The following is a 12,645-nucleotide window of genomic DNA, read 5'->3' on the forward strand; positions in this document are numbered from 1 at the left end:
GGGGATTTATGGTAATTGAGTTGAGTTTCCAAACTGGCCCTTCCTTCCTTCCTTCCCATATCTGCCAGCTCGAGAAGGCTTGTTTTGTTGCACCTGGGAAGTAAAGTATCTATTTGCGAGAGAGAGAGAATGAGAGAGAGAGACAGAGAGAGAGAGACAGAGAGAGAAGGGGAAGGGGTGTTGGCAGTTAGGGTGTGAGCTAGAGAAATGAGGCCTGTCTGCAAAAGGCCATGGGATGGGAGTGCGTGGTTGCAGGTTGTTTGGCTTTGTAAGGCCTACTGCCCGCTTCACTCGAAACTGGGTCTAGGGTTGTCGGTTTGTAGGCTGTAAAAGCCCAGAAAAGCTCTTGTTCGCCAACCAGCAGAGTGGCGCAGCGGAAGCGTGCTGGGCCCATAACCCAGAGGTCGATGGATCGAAACCATCCTCTGCTAAGTTTTTTCAAATTATGTTTTTGTGTCATGGCATTAGGGCACAAAGAGCTGTAAGTGCCTGGATGCAATGTCATTCCTTGAACTTGCTGCCTCGTTCCACTCTTGCGCTAAATAGGAGAGGGTCCCAGCCCAGCCAACAAAATGTACTGTTCAATCAAACCAAACTTAAAACCAAGCTCCTTTTTTAAGGGGTCCCGGGGAAATGTTGGGCTGACCGGCAAGACCTCATGATGCGAACTGCTTCTGCGTCAAACGCAAGCTTTTTTCATTCCCAGCCAATGACTTATTCTTATTTCTAAGGGGCGCTCCATCAGATAGCCCAGGCAGGCAGGCGTTAGTGGTATAGTGGTGAGCATAGCTGCCTTCCAAGCAGTTGACCCGGATTCAATTCCCGGCCAACGCAGATCAAATCTTTAAATTGTTCAAAATGCATTTTTTGGAAATCAGACTCATGCTGAAAGCAAAGCTGACACACTTTTCGTGAAAATCAAAACCCCATCCAGGAAAGGTTCTTGCATCCTAGTTTCTGCAACTGTCTATCGGTGAGGGGATTGAAGCGAGCAGGGCTCCTGGCCCCTCCCCGACAAAGCCCTGACGACGGCCTGACAAAGGCCTATTCGCCTTGCCCTGACGGGCCAAGGTCCCAGCAGGCCACCGAGCACAGCACCTCAGCCTATTAGAGTGAGGTTTCAGGATCTCTCTCATCCTGTAAACCAACATACTGAGGAAGGTGAAACGTGTGGCTGCGCTCCTCACATGCTGAAGCAGCAGCAGCCCTTTCCCTGAAGCAAAGTTCCTTCATTCCTCCCTCCCATAACCCTTAGCAGGGGATTTATGGTAATTGAGTTGAGTTTCCAAACTGGCCCTTCCTTCCTTCCTTCCCATATCTGCCAGCTCGAGAAGGCTTGTTTTGTTGCACCTGGGAAGTAAAGTATCTATTTGCGAGAGAGAGAGAATGAGAGAGAGAGACAGAGAGAGAGAGAGACAGAGAGAGAAGGGGAAGGGGTGTTGGCAGTTAGGGTGTGAGCTAGAGAAATGAGGCCTGTCTGCAAAAGGCCATGGGATGGGAGTGCGTGGTTGCAGGTTGTTTGGCTTTGTAAGGCCTACTGCCCGCTTCACTCGAAACTGGGTCTAGGGTTGTCGGTTTGTAGGCTGTAAAAGCCCAGAAAAGCTCTTGTTCTCCAACCAGCAGAGTGGCGCAGCGGAAGTGTGCTGGGCCCATAACCCAGAGGTCGATGGATCGAAACCATCCTCTGCTAAGTTTTTTCAAATTATGTTTTTGTGTCATGGCATTAGGGCACAAAGAGCTGTAAGTGCCTGGATGCAATGTCATTCCTTGAACTTGCTGCCTCGTTCCACTCATGCGCTAAATAGGAGAGGGTCCCAGCCCAGCCAACAAAATGTACTGTTCAATCAAACCAAACTTAAAACCAAGCTCCTTTTTTAAGGGGTCCCGGGGATATGTTGGGCTGACCGGCAAGACCTCATGATGCGAACTGCTTCTGCGTCAAACGCAAGCTTTTTTCATTCCCAGCCAATGACTTATTCTTATTTCTAAGGGGAGCTCCATCACATAGCCCAGACAGGCAGGCGTTGGTGGTATAGTGGTGAGCATAGCTGCCTTCCAAGCAGTTGACCCGGGTTCGATTCCCGGCCAAAGCAGATCAAATCTTTAAATTGTTCAAAATGCATTTTTTGGAAATCAGACTCATGCTGAAAGCAAAGCTGACACACTTTTCGTGAAAATCAAAACCCCATCCAGGAAAGGTTCTTGCATCCTAGTTTCTGCAACTGTCTATCGGTGAGGGGATTGAAGCGAGCAGGGCTCCTGGCCCCTCCCCGACAAAGCCCTGACGAAGGCCTGACAAAGGCCTAATCGCCTTGCCCTGACGGGCAAAGGTCCCAGCAGGCCACCGAGCACAGCACCTCAGCCTATTAGAGTGAGGTTTCAGGATCTCTCTCATCCTGTAAACCAACATACTGAGGAAGGTGAAACGTGTGGCTGCGCTCCTCACATGCTGAAGCAGCAGCAGCCCTTTCCCTGAAGCAAAGTTCCTTCATTCCTCCCTCCCATAACCCTTAGCAGGGGATTTATGGTAATTGAGTTGAGTTTCCAAACTGGCCCTTCCTTCCTTCCTTCCCATATCTGCCAGCTCGAGAAGGCTTGTTTTGTTGCACCTGGGAAGTAAAGTATCTATTTGCGAGAGAGAGAGAATGAGAGAGAGAGACAGAGAGAGAGAGACAGAGAGAGAAGGGGAAGGGGTGTTGGCAGTTAGGGTGTGAGCTAGAGAAATGAGGCCTGTCTGCAAAAGGCCATGGGATGGGAGTGCGTGGTTGCAGGTTGTTTGGCTTTGTAAGGCCTACTGCCCGCTTCACTCGAAACTGGGTCTATGGTTGCCGGTTTGTAGGCTGTAAAAGCCCAGAAAAGCTCTTCTCTCCAACCTGCAGAGTGGCGCAGCGGAAGCGTGCTGGGCCCATAACCCAGAGGTCGATGGATCGAAACCATCCTCTGCTAAGTTTTTTCAAATTATGTTTTTGTGTCATGGCATTAGGGCACAAAGAGCTGTAAGTGCCTGGATGCAATGTCATTCCTTGAACTTGCTGCCTCGTGTCACTCTTGCGCTAAATAGGAGAGGGTCCCAGCCCAGCCAACAAAATGTACTGTTCAATCAAACCAAACTTAAAACCAAGCTCCTTTTTTAAGGGGTCCCGGGGAAATGTTGGGCTGACCGGCAAGACCTCATGATGCGAACTGCTTCTGCGTCAAACGCAAGCTTTTTTCATTCCCAGCCAATGACTTATTCTTATTTCTAAGGGGCGCTCCATCAGATAGCCCAGACAGGCAGGCGTTGATGGTATAGTGGTGAGCATAGCTGCCTTCCAAGCAGTTGACCCGGGTTCGATTCCCGGCCAACGCAGATCAAATCTTTAAATTGTTCAAAATGCATTTTTTGGAAATCAGACTCATGCTGAAAGCAAAGCTGACACACTTTTCGTGAAAATCAAAACCCCATCCAGGAAAGGTTCTTGCATCCTAGTTTCTGCAACTGTCTATCGGTGAGGGGATTGAAGCGAGCAGGGCTCCTGGCCCCTCCCCGACAAAGGCCTGACAAAGGCCTATTCGCCTTGCCCTGACGGGCAAAGGTCCCAGCAGGCCACCGAGCACAGCACCTCAGCCTATTAGAGTGAGGTTTCAGGATCTCTCTCATCCTGTAAACCAACATACTGAGGAAGGTGAAACGTGTGGCTGTGCTCCTCACATGCTGAAGCAGCAGCAGCCCTTTCCCTGAAGCAAAGTTCCTTCATTCCTCCCTCCCATAACCCTTAGCAGGGGATTTATGGTAATTGAGTTGAGTTTCCAAACTGGCCCTTCCTTCCTTCCTTCCCATATCTGCCAGCTCGAGAAGGCTTGTTTTGTTGCACCTGGGAAGTAAAGTATCTATTTGCGAGAGAGAGAGAATGAGAGAGAGAGACAGAGAGAGAGAGACAGAGAGAGAAGGGGAAGGGGTGTTGGCAGTTAGGGTGTGAGCTAGAGAAATGAGGCCTGTCTGCAAAAGGCCATGGGATGGGAGTGCGTGGTTGCAGGTTGTTTGGCTTTGTAAGGCCTACTGCCCGCTTCACTCGAAACTGGGTCTAGGGTTGTCGGTTTGTAGGCTGTAAAAGCCCAGAAAAGCTCTTGTTCTCCAACCAGCAGAGTGGCGCAGCGGAAGCGTGCTGGGCCCATAACCCAGAGGTCGATGGATCGAAACCATCCTCTGCTAAGTTTTTTCAAATTATGTTTTTGTGTCATGGCATTAGGGCACAAAGAGCTGTAAGTGCCTGGATGCAATGTCATTCCTTGAACTTGCTGCCTCGTTCCACTCTTGCGCTAAATAGGAGAGGGTCCCAGCCCAGCCAACAAAATGTACTGTTCAATCAAACCAAACTTAAAACCGAGCTCCTTTATTAAGGGGTCCCGGGGAAATGTTGGGCTGACCGGCAAGACCTCATGATGCGAACTGCTTCTGCGTCAAACGCAAGCTTTTTTCATTCCCAGCCAATTACTTATTCTTATTTCTAAGGGGCGCTCCATCACATAGCCCAGACAGGCAGGCGTTGGTGGTATAGTGGTGAGCATAGCTGCCTTCCAAGCAGTTGACCGATTCCCGGCCAACGCAGATCAAATCTTTAAATTGTTCAAAATGCATTTTTTGGAAATCAGACTCATGCTGAAAGCAAAGCTGACACACTTTTCGTGAAAATCAAAACCCCATCCAGGAAAGGTTCTTGCATCCTAGTTTCTGCAACTGTCTATCGGTGAGGGGATTGAAGCGAGCAGGGCTCCTGGCCCCTCCCCGACAAAGGCCTGACAAAGGCCTATTCGCCTTGCCCTGACGGGCAAAGGTCCCAGCAGGCCACCGAGCACAGCACCTCAGCCTATTAGAGTGAGGTTTCAGGATCTCTCTCATCCTGTAAACCAACATACTGAGGAAGGTGAAACGTGTGGCTGCGCTCCTCACATGCTGAAGCAGCAGCAGCCCTTTCCCTGAAGCAAAGTTCCTTCATTCCTCCCTCCCATAACCCTTAGCAGGGGATTTATGGTAATTGAGTTGAGTTTCCAAACTGGCCCTTCCTTCCTTCCTTCCCATATCTGCCAGCTCGAGAAGGCTTGTTTTGTTGCACCTGGGAAGTAAAGTATCTATTTGCGAGAGAGAGAGAATGAGAGAGAGAGACAGAGAGAGAGAGACAGAGAGAGAAGGGGAAGGGGTGTTGGCAGTTAGGGTGTGAGCTAGAGAAATGAGGCCTGTCTGCAAAAGGCCATGGGATGGGAGTGCGTGGTTGCAGGTTGTTTGGCTTTGTAAGGCCTACTGCCCGCTTCACTCGAAAATGGGTCTAGGGTTGTCGGTTTGTAGGCTGTAAAAGCCCAGAAAAGCTTTTGTTCTCCAACCAGCAGAGTGGCGCAGCGGAAGCGTGCTGGGCCCATAACCCAGAGGTCGATGGATCGAAACCATCCTCTGCTAACTTTTTTCAAATTATGTTTTTGTGTCATGGCATTAGGGCACAAAGAGCTGTAAGTGCCTGGATGCAATGTCATTCCTTGAACTTGCTGCCTCGTTCCACTCTTGCGCTAAATAGGAGAGGGTCCCAGCCCAGCCAACAAAATGCACTGTTCAATCAAACCAAACTTAAAACCAAGCTCCTTTTTTAAGGGGTCCCGGGGAAATGTTGGGCTGACCGGCAAGACCTCATGATGCGAACTGCTTCTGCGTCAAACGCAAGCTTTTTTCATTCCCAGCCAATGACTTATTCTTATTTCTAAGGGCCGCTCCATCAGATAGCCCAGACAGGCAGGCGTTGGTGGTATAGTGGTGAGCATAGCTGCCTTCCAAGCAGTTGACCCGGGTTCGATTCCCGGCCAACGCAGATCAAATCTTTAAATTGTTCAAAATGCATTTTTTGGAAATCAGACTCATGCTGAAAGCAAAGCTGACACACTTTTCGTGAAAATCAAAACCCCATCCAGGAAAGGTTCTTGCATCCTAGTTTCTGCAACTGTCTATCGGTGAGGGGATTGAAGCGAGCAGGGCTCCTGGCCCCTCCCCGACAAAGCCCTGACGAAGGCCTGACAAAGGCCTATTCGCCTTGCCCTGACGGGCCTTGGTCCCAGCAGGCCACCGAGCACAGCACCTCAGCCTATTAGAGTGAGGTTTCAGGATCTCTCTCATCCTGTAAACCAACATACTGAAGAAGGTGAAACGTGTGGCTGCGCTCCTCACATGCTGAAGCAGCAGCAGCCCTTTCCCTGAAGCAAAGTTCCTTCATTCCTCCCTCCCATAACCCTTAGCAGGGGATTTATGGTAATTGAGTTGAGTTTCCAAACTGGCCCTTCCTTCCTTCCTTCCCATATCTGCCAGCTCGAGAAGGCTTGTTTTGTTGCACCTGGGAAGTAAAGTATCTATTTGCGAGAGAGAGAGAATGAGAGAGAGAGACAGAGAGAGAGAGACAGAGAGAGAAGGGGAAGGGGTGTTGGCAGTTAGGGTGTGAGCTAGAGAAATGAGGCCTGTCTGCAAAAGGCCATGGGATGGGAGTGCGTGGTTGCAGGTTGTTTGGCTTTGTAAGGCCTACTGCCCGCTTCACTCGAAAATGGGTCTAGGGTTGTCGGTTTGTAGGCTGTAAAAGCCCAGAAAAGCTTTTGTTCTCCAACCAGCAGAGTGGCGCAGCGGAAGCGTGCTGGGCCCATAACCCAGAGGTCGATGGATCGAAACCATCCTCTGCTAACTTTTTTCAAATTATGTTTTTGTGTCATGGCATTAGGGCACAAAGAGCTGTAAGTGCCTGGATGCAATGTCATTCCTTGAACTTGCTGCCTCGTTCCACTCTTGCGCTAAATAGGAGAGGGTCCCAGCCCAGCCAACAAAATGCACTGTTCAATCAAACCAAACTTAAAACCAAGCTCCTTTTTTAAGGGGTCCCGGGGAAATGTTGGGCTGACCGGCAAGACCTCATGATGCGAACTGCTTCTGCGTCAAACGCAAGCTTTTTTCATTCCCAGCCAATGACTTATTCTTATTTCTAAGGGCCGCTCCATCAGATAGCCCAGACAGGCAGGCGTTGGTGGTATAGTGGTGAGCATAGCTGCCTTCCAAGCAGTTGACCCGGGTTCGATTCCCGGCCAACGCAGATCAAATCTTTAAATTGTTCAAAATGCATTTTTTGGAAATCAGACTCATGCTGAAAGCAAAGCTGACACACTTTTCGTGAAAATCAAAACCCCATCCAGGAAAGGTTCTTGCATCCTAGTTTCTGCAACTGTCTATCGGTGAGGGGATTGAAGCGAGCAGGGCTCCTGGCCCCTCCCCGACAAAGCCCTGACGAAGGCCTGACAAAGGCCTATTCGCCTTGCCCTGACGGGCCTTGGTCCCAGCAGGCCACCGAGCACAGCACCTCAGCCTATTAGAGTGAGGTTTCAGGATCTCTCTCATCCTGTAAACCAACATACTGAAGAAGGTGAAACGTGTGGCTGCGCTCCTCACATGCTGAAGCAGCAGCAGCCCTTTCCCTGAAGCAAAGTTCCTTCATTCCTCCCTCCCATAACCCTTAGCAGGGGATTTATGGTAATTGAGTTGAGTTTCCAAACTGGCCCTTCCTTCCTTCCTTCCCATATCTGCCAGCTCGAGAAGGCTTGTTTTGTTGCACCTGGGAAGTAAAGTATCTATTTGCGAGAGAGAGAGAATAAGAGAGAGAGACAGAGAGAGAGAGACAGAGAGAGAAGGGGAAGGGGTGTTGGCAGTTAGGGTGTGAGCTAGAGAAATGAGGCCTGTCTGCAAAAGGCCATGGGATGGGAGTGCGTGGTTGCAGGTTGTTTGGCTTTGTAAGGCCTACTGCCCGCTTCACTCGAAAATGGGTCTAGGGTTGTCGGTTTGTAGGCTGTAAAAGCCCAGAAAAGCTTTTGTTCTCCAACCAGCAGAGTGGCGCAGCGGAAGCGTGCTGGGCCCATAACCCAGAGGTCGATGGATCGAAACCATCCTCTGCTAACTTTTTTCAAATTATGTTTTTGTGTCATGGCATTAGGGCACAAAGAGCTGTAAGTGCCTGGATGCAATGTCATTCCTTGAACTTGCTGCCTCGTTCCACTCTTGCGCTAAATAGGAGAGGGTCCCAGCCCAGCCAACAAAATGCACTGTTCAATCAAACCAAACTTAAAACCAAGCTCCTTTTTTAAGGGGTCCCGGGGAAATGTTGGGCTGACCGGCAAGACCTCATGATGCGAACTGCTTCTGCGTCAAACGCAAGCTTTTTTCATTCCCAGCCAATGACTTATTCTTATTTCTAAGGGCCGCTCCATCAGATAGCCCAGACAGGCAGGCTTTGGTGGTATAGTGGTGAGCATAGCTGCCTTCCAAGCAGTTGACCCGGGTTCGATTCCCGACCAACGCAGATCAAATCTTTAAATTGTTCAAAATGCATTTTTTGGAAATCAGACTCATGCTGAAAGCAAAGCTGACACACTTTTCGTGAAAATCAAAACCCCATCCAGGAAAGGTTCTTGCATCCTAGTTTCTGCAACTGTCTATAGGTGAGGGGATTGAAGCGAGCAGGGCTCCTGGCCCCTCCCCGACAAAGCCCTGACGAAGGCCTGACAAAGGCCTATTCGCCTTGCCCCTGACGGGCCTTGGTCCCAGCAGGCCACCGAGCACAGCACCTCAGCCTATTAGAGTGAGGTTTCAGGATCTCTCTCATCCTGTAAACCAACATACTGAAGAAGGTGAAACGTGTGGCTGCGCTCCTCACATGCTGAAGCAGCAGCAGCCCTTTCCCTGAAGCAAAGTTCCTTCATTCCTCCCTCCCATAACCCTTAGCAGGGGATTTATGGTAATTGAGTTGAGTTTCCAAACTGGCCCTTCCTTCCTTCCTTCCCATATCTGCCAGCTCGAGAAGGCTTGTTTTGTTGCACCTGGGAAGTAAAGTATCTATTTGCGAGAGAGAGAGAATGAGAGAGAGAGACAGAGAGAGAGAGACAGAGAGAGAAGGGGAAGGGGTGTTGGCAGTTAGGGTGTGAGCTAGAGAAATGAGGCCTGTCTGCAAAAGGCCATGGGATGGGAGTGCGTGGTTGCAGGTTGTTTGGCTTTGTAAGGCCTACTGCCCGCTTCACTCGAAACTGGGTCTAGGGTTGTCGGTTTGTAGGCTGTAAAAGCCCAGAAAAGCTCTTGTTCTCCAACCAGCAGAGTGGCGCAGCGGAAGCGTGCTGGGCCAATAACCCAGAGGTCGATGGATCGAAACCATCCTCTGCTAACTTTTTTCAAATTATGTTTTTGTGTCATGGCATTAGGGCACAAAGAGCTGTAAGTGCCTGGATGCAATGTCATTCCTTGAACTTGCTGCCTCGTTCCACTCTTGCGCTAAATAGGAGAGGGTCCCAGCCCAGCCAACAAAATGTACTGTTCAATCAAACCAAACTTAAAACCAAGCTCCTTTTTTAAGGGGTCCCGGGGAAATGTTGGGCTGACCGGCAAGACCTCATGATGCGAACTGCTTCTGCGTCAAACGCAAGCTTTTTTCATTCCCAGCCAATGACTTATTCTTATTTCTAAGGGCCGCTCCATCAGATAGCCCAGACAGGCAGGCGTTGGTGGTATAGTGGTGAGCATAGCTGCCTTCCAAGCAGTTGACCCGGGTTCGATTCCCGGCCAACGCAGATCAAATCTTTAAATTGTTCAAAATGCATTTTTTGGAAATCAGACTCATGCTGAAAGCAAAGCTGACACACTTTTCGTGAAAATCAAAACCCCATCCAGGAAAGGTTCTTGCATCCTAGTTTCTGCAACTGTCTATCGGTGAGGGGATTGAAGCGAGCAGGGCTCCTGGCCCCTCCCCGACAAAGCCCTGACGAAGGCCTGACAAAGGCCTATTCGCCTTGCCCTGACGGGCCTTGGTCCCAGCAGGCCACCGAGCACAGCACCTCAGCCTATTAGAGTGAGGTTTCAGGATCTCTCTCATCCTGTAAACCAACATACTGAAGAAGGTGAAACGTGTGGCTGCGCTCCTCACATGCTGAAGCAGCAGCAGCCCTTTCCCTGAAGCAAAGTTCCTTCATTCCTCCCTCCCATAACCCTTAGCAGGGGATTTATGGTAATTGAGTTGAGTTTCCAAACTGGCCCTTCCTTCCTTCCTTCCCATATCTGCCAGCTCGAGAAGGCTTGTTTTGTTGCACCTGGGAAGTAAAGTATCTATTTGCGAGAGAGAGAGAATGAGAGAGAGAGACAGAGAGAGAGAGACAGAGAGAGAAGGGGAAGGGGTGTTGGCAGTTAGGGTGTGAGCTAGAGAAATGAGGCCTGTCTGCAAAAGGCCATGGGATGGGAGTGCGTGGTTGCAGGTTGTTTGGCTTTGTAAGGCCTACTGCCCGCTTCACTCGAAACTGGGTCTAGGGTTGTCGGTTTGTAGGCTGTAAAAGCCCAGAAAAGCTCTTGTTCTCCAACCAGCAGAGTGGCGCAGCGGAAGCGTGCTGGGCCCATAACCCAGAGGTCGATGGATCGAAACCATCCTCTGCTAACTTTTTTCAAATTATGTTTTTGTGTCATGGCATTAGGGCACAAAGAGCTGTAAGTGCCTGGATGCAATGTCATTCCTTGAACTTGCTGCCTCGTTCCACTCTTGCGCTAAATAGGAGAGGGTCCCAGCCCAGCCAACAAAATGTACTGTTCAATCAAACCAAACTTAAAACCAAGCTCCTTTTTTAAGGGGTCCCGGGGAAATGTTGGGCTGACCGGCAAGACCTCATGATGCGAACTGCTTCTGCGTCAAACGCAAGCTTTTTTCATTCCCAGCCAATGACTTATTCTTATTTCTAAGGGCCGCTCCATCAGATAGCCCAGACAGGCAGGCGTTGGTGGTATAGTGGTGAGCATAGCTGCCTTCCAAGCAGTTGACCCGGGTTCGATTCCCGGCCAACGCAGATCAAATCTTTAAATTGTTCAAAATGCATTTTTTGGAAATCAGACTCATGCTGAAAGCAAAGCTGACACACTTTTCGTGAAAATCAAAACCCCATCCAGGAAAGGTTCTTGCATCCTAGTTTCTGCAACTGTCTATCGGTGAGGGGATTGAAGCGAGCAGGGCTCCTGGCCCCTCCCCGACAAAGCCCTGACGAAGGCCTGACAAAGGCCTATTCGCCTTGCCCTGACGGGCCTTGGTCCCAGCAGGCCACCGAGCACAGCACCTCAGCCTATTAGAGTGAGGTTTCAGGATCTCTCTCATCCTGTAAACCAACATACTGAAGAAGGTGAAACGTGTGGCTGCGCTCCTCACATGCTGAAGCAGCAGCAGCCCTTTCCCTGAAGCAAAGTTCCTTCATTCCTCCCTCCCATAACCCTTAGCAGGGGATTTATGGTAATTGAGTTGAGTTTCCAAACTGGCCCTTCCTTCCTTCCTTCCCATATCTGCCAGCTCGAGAAGGCTTGTTTTGTTGCACCTGGGAAGTAAAGTATCTATTTGCGAGAGAGAGAGAATGAGAGAGAGAGACAGAGAGAGAGAGACAGAGAGAGAAGGGGAAGGGGTGTTGGCAGTTAGGGTGTGAGCTAGAGAAATGAGGCCTGTCTGCAAAAGGCCATGGGATGGGAGTGCGTGGTTGCAGGTTGTTTGGCTTTGTAAGGCCTACTGCCCGCTTCACTCGAAAATGGGTCTAGGGTTGTCGGTTTGTAGGCTGTAAAAGCCCAGAAAAGCTTTTGTTCTCCAACCAGCAGAGTGGCGCAGCGGAAGCGTGCTGGGCCCATAACCCAGAGGTCGATGGATCGAAACCATCCTCTGCTAACTTTTTTCAAATTATGTTTTTGTGTCATGGCATTAGGGCACAAAGAGCTGTAAGTGCCTGGATGCAATGTCATTCCTTGAACTTGCTGCCTCGTTCCACTCTTGCACTAAATAGGAGAGGGTCCCAGCCCAGCCAACAAAATGCACTGTTCAATCAAACCAAACTTAAAACCAAGCTCCTTTTTTAAGGGGTCCCGGGGAAATGTTGGGCTGACCGGCAAGACCTCATGATGCGAACTGCTTCTGCGTCAAACGCAAGCTTTTTTCATTCCCAGCCAATGACTTATTCTTATTTCTAAGGGCCGCTCCATCAGATAGCCCAGACAGGCAGGCGTTGGTGGTATAGTGGTGAGCATAGCTGCCTTCCAAGCAGTTGACCCGGGTTCGATTCCCGGCCAACGCAGATCAAATCTTTAAATTGTTCAAAATGCATTTTTTGGAAATCAGACTCATGCTGAAAGCAAAGCTGACACACTTTTCGTGAAAATCAAAACCCCATCCAGGAAAGGTTCTTGCATCCTAGTTTCTGCAACTGTCTATCGGTGAGGGGATTGAAGCGAGCAGGGCTCCTGGCCCCTCCCCGACAAAGCCCTGACGAAGGCCTGACAAAGGCCTATTCGCCTTGCCCTGACGGGCCTTGGTCCCAGCAGGCCACCGAGCACAGCACCTCAGCCTATTAGAGTGAGGTTTCAGGATCTCTCTCATCCTGTAAACCAACATACTGAAGAAGGTGAAACGTGTGGCTGCGCTCCTCACATGCTGAAGCAGCAGCAGCCCTTTCCCTGAAGCAAAGTTCCTTCATTCCTCCCTCCCATAACCCTTAGCAGGGGATTTATGGTAATTGAGTTGAGTTTCCAAACTGGCCCTTCCTTCCTTCCTTCCCATATCTGCCAGCTCGAGAAGGCTTGTTTTGTTGCACCTGGGAAGT

General features: G+C 50.0%; 5 non-coding genes across 5 annotated transcripts; all 5 read left to right on the forward strand.

Annotated features, from left to right (window-relative positions):
* The first annotated feature begins 5,762 nt into the window (after positions 1–5,762).
* Positions 5,763–5,834, forward strand: TRNAG-UCC (transfer RNA glycine (anticodon UCC)). Its single transcript has one exon. It is a non-coding gene; the product is annotated as a tRNA-Gly (tRNA).
* Positions 5,835–7,019: 1,185 nt separating this feature from the next.
* On the forward strand, positions 7,020–7,091 carry TRNAG-UCC (transfer RNA glycine (anticodon UCC)). The gene has a single exon. It is a non-coding gene; the product is annotated as a tRNA-Gly (tRNA).
* A 2,443-nt stretch (positions 7,092–9,534) lies between these two features.
* Positions 9,535–9,606, forward strand: TRNAG-UCC (transfer RNA glycine (anticodon UCC)). Its single transcript has one exon. It is a non-coding gene; the product is annotated as a tRNA-Gly (tRNA).
* A 1,185-nt stretch (positions 9,607–10,791) lies between these two features.
* On the forward strand, positions 10,792–10,863 carry TRNAG-UCC (transfer RNA glycine (anticodon UCC)). The gene has a single exon. It is a non-coding gene; the product is annotated as a tRNA-Gly (tRNA).
* A 1,185-nt stretch (positions 10,864–12,048) lies between these two features.
* On the forward strand, positions 12,049–12,120 carry TRNAG-UCC (transfer RNA glycine (anticodon UCC)). Its single transcript has one exon. It is a non-coding gene; the product is annotated as a tRNA-Gly (tRNA).
* Positions 12,121–12,645: the final 525 nt, after the last annotated feature.

This window comes from Ambystoma mexicanum, chromosome 6q, assembly GCF_040938575.1.
Source record: "Ambystoma mexicanum isolate Mex_15411 chromosome 6q, UKY_AmexF1_1, whole genome shotgun sequence".
NCBI lineage: Eukaryota > Metazoa > Chordata > Amphibia > Caudata > Ambystomatidae > Ambystoma > Ambystoma mexicanum.